The following is a 16,813-nucleotide window of genomic DNA, read 5'->3' as shown; positions in this document are numbered from 1 at the left end:
CTGACAGAACTATATTCATGTAACCACCATCCCACTGTCAGAACTATATTCATGTTACCACCATCCCACTGACAGAACTATATTCATGTAACCACTGACATAACTATATTCATGTTACCACCATCCCACTGACAGAACTATATTCATGTAACCACCATCCCACTGACAGAACTATATTCATGTTACCACCATCCCACTGACAGAACTATATTCATGTTACCACCATCCCACTGACAGAACTATATTCATGTAACCACCATCCCCCTTACAGAACTATATTCATGTAACCACTGACATAACTATATTCATGTTACCACCATCCCACTGACAGAACTATATTAATGTTACCACCATCCCACTGACAGAACTATAGTCATGTAACCACCATCACACTGACAGAACTATATTCATGTAACCAATGACAGAACTATATTCATGTTACCACCATCCCACTGACAGAACTATATTAATGTAACCACCATCCCACTGACAGAACTATATTCATGTAACCACCATCCCACTGACAGAACTATATTCATGTTACCACCATCCCACTGACAGAACTATATTCATGTAACCACTGACAGAACTATATTCATGTAACCACCATCCCCCTTACAGAACTATATTCATGTAACCACTGACAGAACTATATTCATGTTACCACCATCCCACTGACAGAACTATATTCATGTAACCACCATCCCACTGTCAGAACTATATTCATGTTACCACCATCCCACTGACAGAACTATATTCATGTTACCACCATCCCACTGACAGAAAAATATTCATGTAACCACTGACAGAACTATATTCATGTTACCACCATCCCACTGACAGAACTATATACATGTAACCACCATCCCACTGACAGAACTATATTCATGTAACCACCATCCCACTGACATAACTATATTCATGTTACCACCATCCCACTGACAGAACTATATTCATGTAACCACTGACAGAACTATATTCATGTTACCACCATCCCACTGACAGAACTATATTCATGTAACCACCATCCCACTGACAGAACTATATTCATGTAACCACTGACAGAACTATATTCATGTTACCACCATCCCACTGACAGAACTATATTAATGTTACCACCATCCCACTGACAGAACTATATTCATGTAACCACCATCACACTGACAGAACTATATTCATGTAATCACTGACAGAACTATATTCATGTAACCACCATCCCACTGACAGAACTATATTCATGTAACCACCATCCCACTGACAGAACTATATTCATGTAACCACCAGCCCACTGACAGAATTATATTCATGTAACCACCATCCCACTGACAGAACTATATTCATGTAACCACTGACATAACTATATTTATGTTACCACCATCCCACTGAAAGAACTATATTCATGTAACCACTGACAGAACTATATTCATGTTAGCACCATCCCAATGACAGAACTATATTCATGTAACCACCATCCCACTGACAGAACTATATTCATGTAACCACTGACAGAACTATATTCATGTTACCACCATCCCACTGACAGAACTATATTAATGTTACCACCATCCCACTGACAGAACTATATTCATGTAACCACCATCCCACTGACAGAACTATATTCACGTTACAACCATCCCACTGACAGAACTATATTCATGTAACCACTGACAGAACTATATTCATGTAAACACCATCCCACTGACAGAACTATATTCATGTTACCACTGACAGAACTATATTCATGTTACCACCATCCCACTGACAGAACTATATTCATGTAACCACCATCCCACTGACAGAACTATATTCATGTTACCACCATCCCACTGACAGAACTATATTCATGTTACCACCATCCCACTGACAGAACAATATTCATGTTACCACCATCCCACTGACAGAACTATATTCATGTTACCACCATCCCACTGACAGAACTATATTCATGTAACCACCATCCCACTGACAGAACTATATTCATGTTACCACCATCCCACTGACAAAACTATATTCATGTAACCAGCATCCCCCTTACAGAACTATATTCATGTAACCACTGACAGAATTATATTCATGTTACCACCATCCCACTGACAGAACTATATTCATGTAACCACCATCCCACTGTCAGAACTATATTCATGTTACCACCATCCCACTGACAGAACTATATTAATGTTACCACCATCCCACTGACAGAACTATATTCATGTAACCACCATCACACTGACAGAACTATATTCATGTAATCACTGACAGAACTATATTCATGTAACCACCATCCCACTGACAGTACTATATTCATGTAACCACCAGCCCACTGACAGAATTATATTCATGTAACCACCATCCCACTGACAGAACTATATTCATGTAACCACTGACAGAACTATATTCATGTAACCACCATCCCACTGAAAGAACTATATTCATGTAACCACTGACAGAACTATATTCATGTTAGCACCATCCCAATGACAGAACTATATTCATGTAACCACCATCCCACTGACAGAACTATATTCATGTAACCACTGACAGAACTATATTCATGTTACCACCATCCCACTGACAGAACTATATTAATGTTACCACCATCCCACTGACAGAACTATATTCATGTAACCACCATCCCACTGACAGAACTATATTCACGTTACCACCATCCCACTGACAGAACTATTTTCATGTAACCACTGACAGAACTATATTCATGTAAACACCATCCCACTGACAGAACTATATTCATGTTACCACCATCCCACTGACAGAACTATATTCATGTTACCACCATCCCACTGACAGAACAATATTCATGTTACCACCATCCCACTGACAGAACTATATTCATGTTACCACCATCCCACTGACAGAACTATATTCATGTAACCACCATCCCACTGACAGAACTATATTCATGTTACCACCATCCCACTGACAGAACTTTATTCATGTTACCACCATCCCACTGACAGAACTATATTCATGTTACCACCATCCCACTGACAGAACTATATTCATGTTACCACCATCCCACTGACAGAACTATATTCATGTAACCACCATCCCCCTTACAGAACTATATTCATGTAACCACTGACAGAACTATATTAATGTTACCACCATCCCACTGACAGAACTATATTCATGTAACCACCATCCCACTGTCAGAACTATATTCATGTTACCACCATCCCACTGACAGAACTATATTCATGTAACCACTGACATAACTATATTCATGTTACCACCATCCCACTGACAGAACTATATTCATGTAACCACCATCCCACTGACAGAACTATATTCATGTTACCACCATCCCACTGACAGAACTATATTCATGTTACCACCATCCCACTGACAGAACTATATTCATGTAACCACCATCCCCCTTACAGAACTATATTCATGTAACCACTGACATAACTATATTCATGTTACCACCATCCCACTGACAGAACTATATTAATGTTACCACCATCCCACTGACAGAACTATAGTCATGTAACCACCATCACACTGACAGAACTATATTCATGTAACCAATGACAGAACTATATTCATGTTACCACCATCCCACTGACAGAACTATATCAATGTAACCACCATCCCACTGACAGAACTATATTCATGTAACCACCATCCCACTGACAGAACTATATTCATGTTACCACCATCCCACTGACAGAACTATATTCATGTAACCACTGACAGAACTATATTCATGTAACCACCATCCCACTGACAGAACTATATTCATGTAACCACTGACAGAACTATATTCATTGGACCACCATCCCACTGACAGAACTATATTCATGTAACCACCATCCCACTGACAGAACTATATTCATGTTACCACCATCCCACTGACAGAACTTTATTCATGTTACCACCATCCCACTGACAGAACTATATTCATGTAACCACCATCCCCCTTACAGAACTATATTCATGTAACCACTGACAGAACTATATTCATGTTACCACCATCCCACTGACAGAACTATATTCATGTAACCACCATCCCACTGTCAGAACTATATTCATGTTACCACCATCCCACTGACAGAACTATATTCATGTTACCACCATCCCACTGACAGAAAAATATTCATGTAACCACTGACAGAACTATATTCATGTTACCACCATCCCACTGACAGAACTATATACATGTAACCACCATCCCACTGACAGAACTATATTCATGTTACCACCATCCCACTGACAGAACTATATTCATGTATCCACTGACATAACTATATTCATGTTACCACCATCCCACTGACAGAACTATATTCATGTAACCACTGACAGAACTATATTCATGTTACCACCATCCCACTGACAGAACTATATTCATGTAACCACCATCCCACTGACAGAACTATATTCATGTAACCACTGACAGAACTATATTCATGTTACCACTATCCCACTGACAGAACTATATTAATGTTACCACCATCCCACTGACAGAACTATATTCATGTAACCACCATCACACTGACAGAACTATATTCATGTAATCACTGACAGAACTATATTCATGTAACCACCATCCCACTGACAGAACTATATTCATGTAACCACCATCCCACTGACAGAACTATATTCATGTAACCACCAGCCCACTGACAGAATTATATTCATGTAACCACCATCCCACTGACAGAACTATATTCATGTAACCACTGACGTAACTATATTTATGTTACCACCATCCCACTGAAAGAACTATATTCATGTAACCACTGACAGAACTATATTCATGTTAGCACCATCCCAATGACAGAACTATATTCATGTAACCACCATCCCACTGACAGAACTATATTCATGTAACCACTGACAGAACTATATTCATGTTACCACCATCCCACTGACAGAACTATATTAATGTTACCACCATCCCACTGACAGAACTATATTCATGTAACCACCATCCCACTGACAGAACTATATTCACGTTACAACCATCCCACTGACAGAACTATATTCATGTAACCACTGACAGAACTATATTCATGTAAACACCATCCCACTGACAGAACTATATTCATGTTACCACTGACAGAACTATATTCATGTTACCACCATCCCACTGACAGAACTATATTCATGTAACCACCATCCCACTGACAGAACTATATTCATGTTACCACCATCCCACTGACAGAACTATATTCATGTTACCACCATCCCACTGACAGAACAATATTCATGTTACCACCATCCCACTGACAGAACTATATTCATGTTACCACCATCCCACTGACAGAACTATATTCATGTAACCACCATCCCACTGACAGAACTATATTCATGTTACCACCATCCCACTGACAAAACTATATTCATGTAACCAGCATCCCCCTTACAGAACTATATTCATGTAACCACTGACAGAATTATATTCATGTTACCACCATCCCACTGACAGAACTATATTCATGTAACCACCATCCCACTGTCAGAACTATATTCATGTTACCACCATCCCACTGACAGAACTATATTCATGTAACCACCATCCCACTGACAGAACTATATTCATGTAACCACTGACAGAACTATATTCATGTTACCACTATCCCACTGACAGAACTATATTAATGTTACCACCATCCCACTGACAGAACTATATTCATGTAACCACCATCACACTGACAGAACTATATTCATGTAATCACTGACAGAACTATATTCATGTAACCACCATCCCACTGACAGAACTATATTCATGTAACCACCATCCCACTGACATAACTATATTCATGTAACCACCAGCCCACTGACAGAATTATATTCATGTAACCACCATCCCACTGACAGAACTATATTCATGTAACCACTGACGTAACTATATTTATGTTACCACCATCCCACTGAAAGAACTATATTCATGTAACCACTGACAGAACTATATTCATGTTAGCACCATCCCAATGACAGAACTATATTCATGTAACCACCATCCCACTGACAGAACTATATTCATGTAACCACTGACAGAACTATATTCATGTTACCACCATCCCACTGACAGAACTATATTAATGTTACCACCATCCCACTGACAGAACTATATTCATGTAACCACCATCCCACTGACAGAACTATATTCACGTTACAACCATCCCACTGACAGAACTATATTCATGTAACCACTGACAGAACTATATTCATGTAAACACCATCCCACTGACAGAACTATATTCATGTTACCACTGACAGAACTATATTCATGTTACCACCATCCCACTGACAGAACTATATTCATGTAACCACCATCCCACTGACAGAACTATATTCATGTTACCACCATCCCACTGACAGAACTATATTCATGTTACCACCATCCCACTGACAGAACAATATTCATGTTACCACCATCCCACTGACAGAACTATATTCATGTTACCACCATCCCACTGACAGAACTATATTCATGTAACCACCATCCCACTGACAGAACTATATTCATGTTACCACCATCCCACTGACAAAACTATATTCATGTAACCAGCATCCCCCTTACAGAACTATATTCATGTAACCACTGACAGAATTATATTCATGTTACCACCATCCCACTGACAGAACTATATTCATGTAACCACCATCCCACTGTCAGAACTATATTCATGTTACCACCATCCCACTGACAGAACTATATTCATGTAACCACTGACATAACTATATTCACGTTACCACCATCCCACTGACAGAACAATATTAATGTTACCACCATCCCACTGACAGAACTATAGTCATGTAACCACCATCACACTGACAGAACTATATTCATGTAACCAATGACAGAACTATATTCATGTTACCACCATCCCACTGACAGAACTATATTCATGTTACCACCACCCCACTGACAGAACAATATTCATGTTACCACCATCCCACTGACAGAACTATATTCATGTTACCACCATCCCACTGACAGAACTATATTCATGTAACCACCATCCCACTGACAGAACTATATTCATGTTACCACCATCCCACTGACAAAACTATATTCATGTAACCAGCATCCCCCTTACAGAACTATATTCATGTAACCACTGACATAATTATATTCATGTTACCACCATCCCACTGACAGAACTATATTCATGTAACCACCATCCCACTGTCAGAACTATATTCATGTTACCACCATCCCACTGACAGAACTATATTCATGTAACCACTGACATAACTATATTCACGTTACCACCATCCCACTGACAGAACAATATTAATGTTACCACCATCCCACTGACAGAACTATAGTCATGTAACCACCATCACACTGACAGAACTATATTCATGTAACCAATGACAGAACTATATTCATGTTACCACCATCCCACTGACAGAACTATATTAATGTAACCACCATCCCACTGACAGAACTATATTCATGTAACCACCATCCCACTGACAGAACTATATTCATGTAACCACCATCCCACTGACAGAACTATATTCATGTATCCACTGACATAACTATATTCATGTTACCACCATCCCACTGACAGAACTATATTCATGTAACCACCATCCCACTGACAGAACTATATTCATGTTACCACTGACAGAACTATATTCCTGTTACCACCATCCCACTGACAGAACAATATTCCTGTTACCACCATCCCACTGACAGAACTATATTCATGTTACCACCATCCCACTGACAGAACTATATTCATGTTACCACCATCCCACTGACAGAACTATATTCATGTAACCACCATCCCCCTTACAGAACTATATTCATGTAACCACTGACATAACTATATTCATGTTACCACCATCCCACTGACAGAACTATATTAATGTTACCACCATCCCACTGACAGAACTATAGTCATGTAACCACCATCACACTGACAGAACTATATTCATGTAACCAATGACAGAACTATATTCATGTTACCACCATCCCACTGACAGAACTATATTAATGTAACCACCATCCCACTGACAGAACTATATTCATGTAACCACCATCCCACTGACAGAACTATATTCATGTTACCACCATCCCACTGACAGAACTATATTCATGTAACCACTGACAGAACTATATTCATGTTACCACCATCCCACTGACAGAACTATATTCATGTAACCACTGACAGAACTATATTCATGTAACCACCATCCCACTGACAGAACTATATTCATGTTACCACCATCCCACTGACAAAACTATATTCATGTAACCAGCATCCCCCTTACAGAACTATATTCATGTAACCACTGACAGAATTATATTCATGTTACCACCATCCCACTGACAGAACTATATTCATGTAACCACCATCCCACTGTCAGAACTATATTCATGTTACCACCATCCCACTGACAGAACTATATTCATGTAACCACTGACATAACTATATTCACGTTACCACCATCCCACTGACAGAACAATATTAATGTTACCACCATCCCACTGACAGAACTATAGTCATGTAACCACCATCACACTGACAGAACTATATTCATGTAACCAATGACAGAACTATATTCATGTTACCACCATCCCACTGACAGAACTATATTCATGTTACCACCACCCCACTGACAGAACAATATTCATGTTACCACCATCCCACTGACAGAACTATATTCATGTTACCACCATCCCACTGACAGAACTATATTCATGTAACCACCATCCCACTGACAGAACTATATTCATGTTACCACCATCCCACTGACAAAACTATATTCATGTAACCAGCATCCCCCTTACAGAACTATATTCATGTAACCACTGACATAATTATATTCATGTTACCACCATCCCACTGACAGAACTATATTCATGTAACCACCATCCCACTGTCAGAACTATATTCATGTTACCACCATCCCACTGACAGAACTATATTCATGTAACCACTGACATAACTATATTCACGTTACCACCATCCCACTGACAGAACAATATTAATGTTACCACCATCCCACTGACAGAACTATAGTCATGTAACCACCATCACACTGACAGAACTATATTCATGTAACCAATGACAGAACTATATTCATGTTACCACCATCCCACTGACAGAACTATATTAATGTAACCACCATCCCACTGACAGAACTATATTCATGTAACCACCATCCCACTGACAGAACTATATTCATGTAACCACCATCCCACTGACAGAACTATATTCATGTATCCACTGACATAACTATATTCATGTTACCACCATCCCACTGACAGAACTATATTCATGTAACCACCATCCCACTGACAGAACTATATTCATGTTACCACTGACAGAACTATATTCCTGTTACCACCATCCCACTGACAGAACAATATTCCTGTTACCACCATCCCACTGACAGAACTATATTCATGTTACCACCATCCCACTGACAGAACTATATTCATGTTACCACCATCCCACTGACAGAACTATATTCATGTAACCACCATCCCCCTTACAGAACTATATTCATGTAACCACTGACATAACTATATTCATGTTACCACCATCCCACTGACAGAACTATATTAATGTTACCACCATCCCACTGACAGAACTATAGTCATGTAACCACCATCACACTGACAGAACTATATTCATGTAACCAATGACAGAACTATATTCATGTTACCACCATCCCACTGACAGAACTATATTAATGTAACCACCATCCCACTGACAGAACTATATTCATGTAACCACCATCCCACTGACAGAACTATATTCATGTTACCACCATCCCACTGACAGAACTATATTCATGTAACCACTGACAGAACTATATTCATGTTACCACCATCCCACTGACAGAACTATATTCATGTAACCACTGACAGAACTATATTCATGTTACCACCATCCCACTGACAGAACTATATTCATGTTACCACCATCCCACTGACAGAACTATATTCATGTAACCACCATCCCCCTTACAGAACTATATTCATGTAACCACTGACAGAACTATATTCATGTTACCACCATCCCACTGACAGAACTATATTCATGTAACCACCATCCCACTGTCAGAACTATATTCATGTTACCACCATCCCACTGACATAACTATATTCATGTTACCACCATCCCACTGACAGAAAAATATTCATGTAACCACTGACAGAACTATATTCATGTTACCACCATCCCACTGACAGAACTATATACATGTAACCACCATCCCACTGACATAACTATATTCATGTTACCACCATCCCACTGACAGAACTATATTCATGTAACCACTGACAGAACTATATTCATGTTACCACCATCCCACTGACAGAACTATATTCATGTAACCACCATCCCACTGACAGAACTATATTCATGTAACCACTGACAGAACTATATTCATGTTACCACCATCCCACTGACAGAACTATATTAATGTTACCACCATCCCACTGACAGAACTATATTCATGTAACCACCATCACACTGACAGAACTATATTCATGTAATCACTGACAGAACTATATTCATGTAACCACCATCCCACTGACAGAACTATATTCATGTAACCACCATCCCACTGACAGAACTATATTCATGTAACCACCAGCCCACTGACAGAATTATATTCATGTAACCACCATCCCACTGACAGAACTATATTCATGTAACCACTGACATAACTATATTTATGTTACCACCATCCCACTGAAAGAACTATATTCATGTAACCACTGACAGAACTATATTCATGTTAGCACCATCCCAATGACAGAACTATATTCATGTAACCACCATCCCACTGACAGAACTATATTCATGTAACCACTGACAGAACTATATTCATGTTACCACCATCCCACTAACAGAACTATATTAATGTTACCACCATCCCACTGACAGAACTATATTCATGTAACCACCATCCCACTGACAGAACTATATTCACGTTACAACCATCCCACTGACAGAACTATATTCATGTAACCACTGACAGAACTATATTCATGTAAACACCATCCCACTGACAGAACTATATTCATGTTACCACTGACAGAACTATATTCATGTTACCACCATCCCACTGACAGAACTATATTCATGTAACCACCACCCCACTGACAGAACTATATTCATGTTACCACCATCCCACTGACAGAACTATATTCATGTTACCACCATCCCACTGACAGAACAATATTCATGTTACCACCATCCCACTGACAGAACTATATTCATGTTACCACCATCCCACTGACAGAACTATATTCATGTAACCACCATCCCACTGACAGAACTATATTCATGTTACCACCATCCCACTGACAAAACTATATTCATGTAACCAGCATCCCCCTTACAGAACTATATTCATGTAACCACTGACAGAATTATATTCATGTTACCACCATCCCACTGACAGAACTATATTCATGTAACCACCATCCCACTGTCAGAACTATATTCATGTTACCACCATCCCACTGACAGAACTATATTCATGTAACCACTGACATAACTATATTCACGTTACCACCATCCCACTGACAGAACAATATTAATGTTACCACCATCCCACTGACAGAACTATATTCATGTAACCACCATCCCACTGACAGAACTATATTCATGTTACCACCATCCCACTGACAGAACAATATTCATGTTACCACCATCCCACTGACAGAACTATATTCATGTTACCACCATCCCACTGACAGAACTATATTCATGTAACCACCATCCCACTGACAGAACTATATTCATGTTACCACCATCCCACTGACAAAACTATATTCATGTAACCAGCATCCCCCTTACAGAACTATATTCATGTAACCACTGACATAATTATATTCATGTTACCACCATCCCACTGACAGAACTATATTCATGTAACCACCATCCCACTGACAGAACTATAGTCATGTAACCACCATCACACTGACAGAACTATATTCATGTAACCAATGACAGAACTATATTCATGTTACCACCATCCCACTGACAGAACTATATTAATGTAACCACCATCCCACTGACAGAACTATATTCATGTAACCACCATCCCACTGACAGAACTATATTCATGTAACCACCATCCCACTGACAGAACTATATTCATGTATCCACTGACATAACTATATTCATGTTACCACCATCCCACTGACAGAACTATATTCATGTAACCACTGACAGAACTATATTCATGTAACCACCATCCCACTGACAGAACTATATTCATGTAACCACTGACATAACTATATTCATGTTACCACCATCCCACTGACAGAACTATAGTCATGTAACCACCATCACACTGACAGAACTATATTCATGTAACCAATGACAGAACTATATTCATGTTACCACCATCCCACTGACAGAACTATATTAATGTAACCACCATCCCACTGACAGAACTATATTCATGTAACCACCATCCCACTGACAGAACTATATTCATGTTACCACCATCCCACTGACAGAACTATATTCATGTAACCACTGACAGAACTATATTCATGTAACCACCATCCCACTGACAGAACTATATTCATGTAACCACTGACAGAACTATATTCATTGGATCACCATCCCACTGACAGAACTATATTCATGTAACCACCATCCCACTGACAGAACTATATTCATGTAACCACCATCCCACTGACAGAACTATATTCATGTAACCACCATCCCACTGACAGAACTATATTCATGTTACCACCATCCCACTGACAGAACTATATTCATGTAACCACTGACAGAACTATATTCATGTAACCACCATCCCACTGACAGAACTATATTCATGTAACCACTGACAGAACTATATTCATTGGACCACCATCCCACTGACAGAACTATATTCATGTAACCACCATCCCACTGACAGAACTATATTCATGTAACCACCATCCCACTGACAGAACTATATTCATGTTACCACCATCCCACTGACAGAACTATATTCATGTAACCACCATCCCCCTTACAGAACTATATTCATGTAACCACTGACAGAACTATATTCATGTTACCACCATCCCACTGACAGAACTATATTCATGTAACCACCATCCCACTGTCAGAACTATATTCATGTTACCACCATCCCACTGACAGAACTATATTCATGTTACCACCATCCCACTGACAGAAAAATATTCATGTAACCACTGACAGAACTATATTCATGTTACCACCATCCCACTGACAGAACTATATTCATGTAACCACCATCCCACTGTCAGAACTATATTCATGTTACCACCATCCCACTGACAGAACTATATTCATGTTACCACCATCCCACTGACAGAAAAATATTCATGTAACCACTGACAGAACTATATTCATGTTACCACCATCCCACTGACAGAACTATATTCATGTAACCACCATCCCACTGACAGAACTATATTCATGTAACCACCATCCCACTGACATAACTATATTCATGTTACCACCATCCCACTGACAGAACTATATTCATGTAACCACTGACAGAACTATATTCATGTTACCACCATCCCACTGACAGAACTATATTCATGTAACCACCATCCCACTGACAGAACTATATTCATGTAACCACTGACAGAACTATATTCATGTTACCACCATCCCACTGACAGAACTATATTAATGTTACCACCATCCCACTGACAGAACTATATTCATGTAACCACCATCACACTAACAGAACTATATTCATGTAATCACTGACAGAACTATATTCATGTAACCACCATCCCACTGACAGAACTATATTCATGTAACCACCATCCCACTGACAGAACTATATTCATGTAACCACCAGCCCACTGACAGAATTATATTCATGTAACCACCATCCCACTGACAGAACTATATTCATGTAACCACTGACAGAACTATATTAATGTAACCACCATCCCACTGACAGAACTATATTCATGTAACCACTGACAGAACTATATTCATTGGACCACCATCCCACTGACAGAACTATATTCATGTAACCACCATCCCACTGACAGAACTATATTCATGTAACCACCATCCCACTGACAGAACTATATTCATGTTACCACCATCCCACTGACAGAACTATATTCATGTAACCACCATCCCCCTTACAGAACTATATTCATGTAACCACTGACAGAACTATATTCATGTTACCACCATCCCACTGACAGAAAAATATTCATGTAACCACTGACAGAACTATATTCATGTTACCACCATCCCACTGACAGAACTATATTCATGTAACCACCATCCCACTGTCAGAACTATATTCATGTTACCACCATCCCACTGACAGAACTATATTCATGTTACCACCATCCCACTGACAGAAAAATATTCATGTAACCACTGACAGAACTATATTCATGTTACCACCATCCCACTGACAGAACTATATTCATGTAACCACCATCCCACTGACAGAACTATATTCATGTAACCACCATCCCACTGACATAACTATATTCATGTTACCACCATCCCACTGACAGAACTATATTCATGTAACCACTGACAGAACTATATTCATGTTACCACCATCCCACTGACAGAACTATATTCATGTAACCACCATCCCACTGACAGAACTATATTCATGTAACCACTGACAGAACTATATTCATGTTACCACCATCCCACTGACAGAACTATATTAATGTTACCACCATCCCACTGACAGAAATATATTCATGTAACCACCATCACACTAACAGAACTATATTCATGTAATCACTGACAGAACTATATTCATGTAACCACCATCCCACTGACAGAACTATATTCATGTAACCACCATCCCACTGACAGAACTATATTCATGTAACCACCAGCCCACTGACAGAATTATATTCATGTAACCACCATCCCACTGACAGAACTATATTCATGTAACCACTGACATAACTATATTTATGTTACCACCATCCCACTGAAAGAACTATATTCATGTAACCACTGACAGAACTATATTCATGTTACCACCATCCCACTGACAGAACTATATTCATGTAACCACCATCCCACTGACAGAACTATATTCATGTAACCACTGACAGAACTATATTCATGTTACCACCATCCCACTGACAGAACTATATTAATGTTACCACCATCCCACTGACAGAACTATATTCATGTAACCACCATCACACTGACAGAACTATATTCATGTAATCACTGACAGAACTATATTCATGTAACCACCATCCCACTGACAGAACTATATTCATGTAACCACCATCCCACTGACAGAACTATATTCATGTAACCACCAGCCCACTGACAGAATTATATTCATGTAACCACCATCCCACTGACAGAACTATATTCATGTAACCACTGACATAACTATATTTATGTTACCACCATCCCACTGAAAGAACTATATTCATGTAACCACTGACAGAACTATATTCATGTTAGCACCATCCCAATGACAGAACTATATTCATGTAACCACCATCCCACTGACAGAACTATATTCATGTAACCACTGACAGAACTATATTCATGTTACCACCATCCCACTAACAGAACTATATTAATGTTACCACCATCCCACTGACAGAACTATATTCATGTAACCACCATCCCACTGACAGAACTATATTCACGTTACAACCATCCCACTGACAGAACTATATTCATGTAACCACTGACAGAACTATATTCATGTAAACACCATCCCACTGACAGAACTATATTCATGTTACCACTGACAGAACTATATTCATGTTACCACCATCCCACTGACAGAACTATATTCATGTAACCACCATCCCACTGACAGAACTATATTCATGTTACCACCATCCCACTGACAGAACTATATTCATGTTACCACCATCCCACTGACAGAACAATATTCATGTTACCACCATCCCACTGACAGAACTATATTCATGTTACCACCATCCCACTGACAGAACTATATTCATGTAACCACCATCCCACTGACAGAACTATATTCATGTTACCACCATCCCACTGACAAAACTATATTCATGTAACCAGCATCCCCCTTACAGAACTATATTCATGTAACCACTGACAGAATTATATTCATGTTACCACCATCCCACTGACAGAACTATATTCATGTAACCACCATCCCACTGTCAGAACTATATTCATGTTACCACCATCCCACTGACAGAACTATATTCATGTAACCACTGACATAACTATATTCACGTTACCACCATCCCACTGACAGAACAATATTAATGTTACCACCATCCCACTGACAGAACTATATTCATGTAACCACCATCCCACTGACAGAACTATATTCATGTTACCACCATCCCACTGACAGAACAATATTCATGTTACCACCATCCCACTGACAGAACTATATTCATGTTACCACCATCCCACTGACAGAACTATATTCATGTAACCACCATCCCACTGACAGAACTATATTCATGTTACCACCATCCCACTGACAAAACTATATTCATGTAACCAGCATCCCCCTTACAGAACTATATTCATGTAACCACTGACATAATTATATTCATGTTACCACCATCCCACTGACAGAACTATATTCATGTAACCACCATCCCACTGACAGAACTATAGTCATGTAACCACCATCACACTGACAGAACTATATTCATGTAACCAATGACAGAACTATATTCATGTTACCACCATCCCACTGACAGAACTATATTAATGTAACCACCATCCCACTGACAGAACTATATTCATGTAACCACCATCCCACTGACAGAACTATATTCATGTAACCACCATCCCACTGACAGAACTATATTCATGTATCCACTGACATAACTATATTC

This window comes from Salmo salar, chromosome 11 (assembly GCF_965601325.2).
Source record: "Salmo salar chromosome 11, fSalSal1, whole genome shotgun sequence".
NCBI classification, from domain to species: Eukaryota; Metazoa; Chordata; class Actinopteri; order Salmoniformes; family Salmonidae; genus Salmo; species Salmo salar.
Note: the sequence above shows the minus strand (reverse complement) of the source record.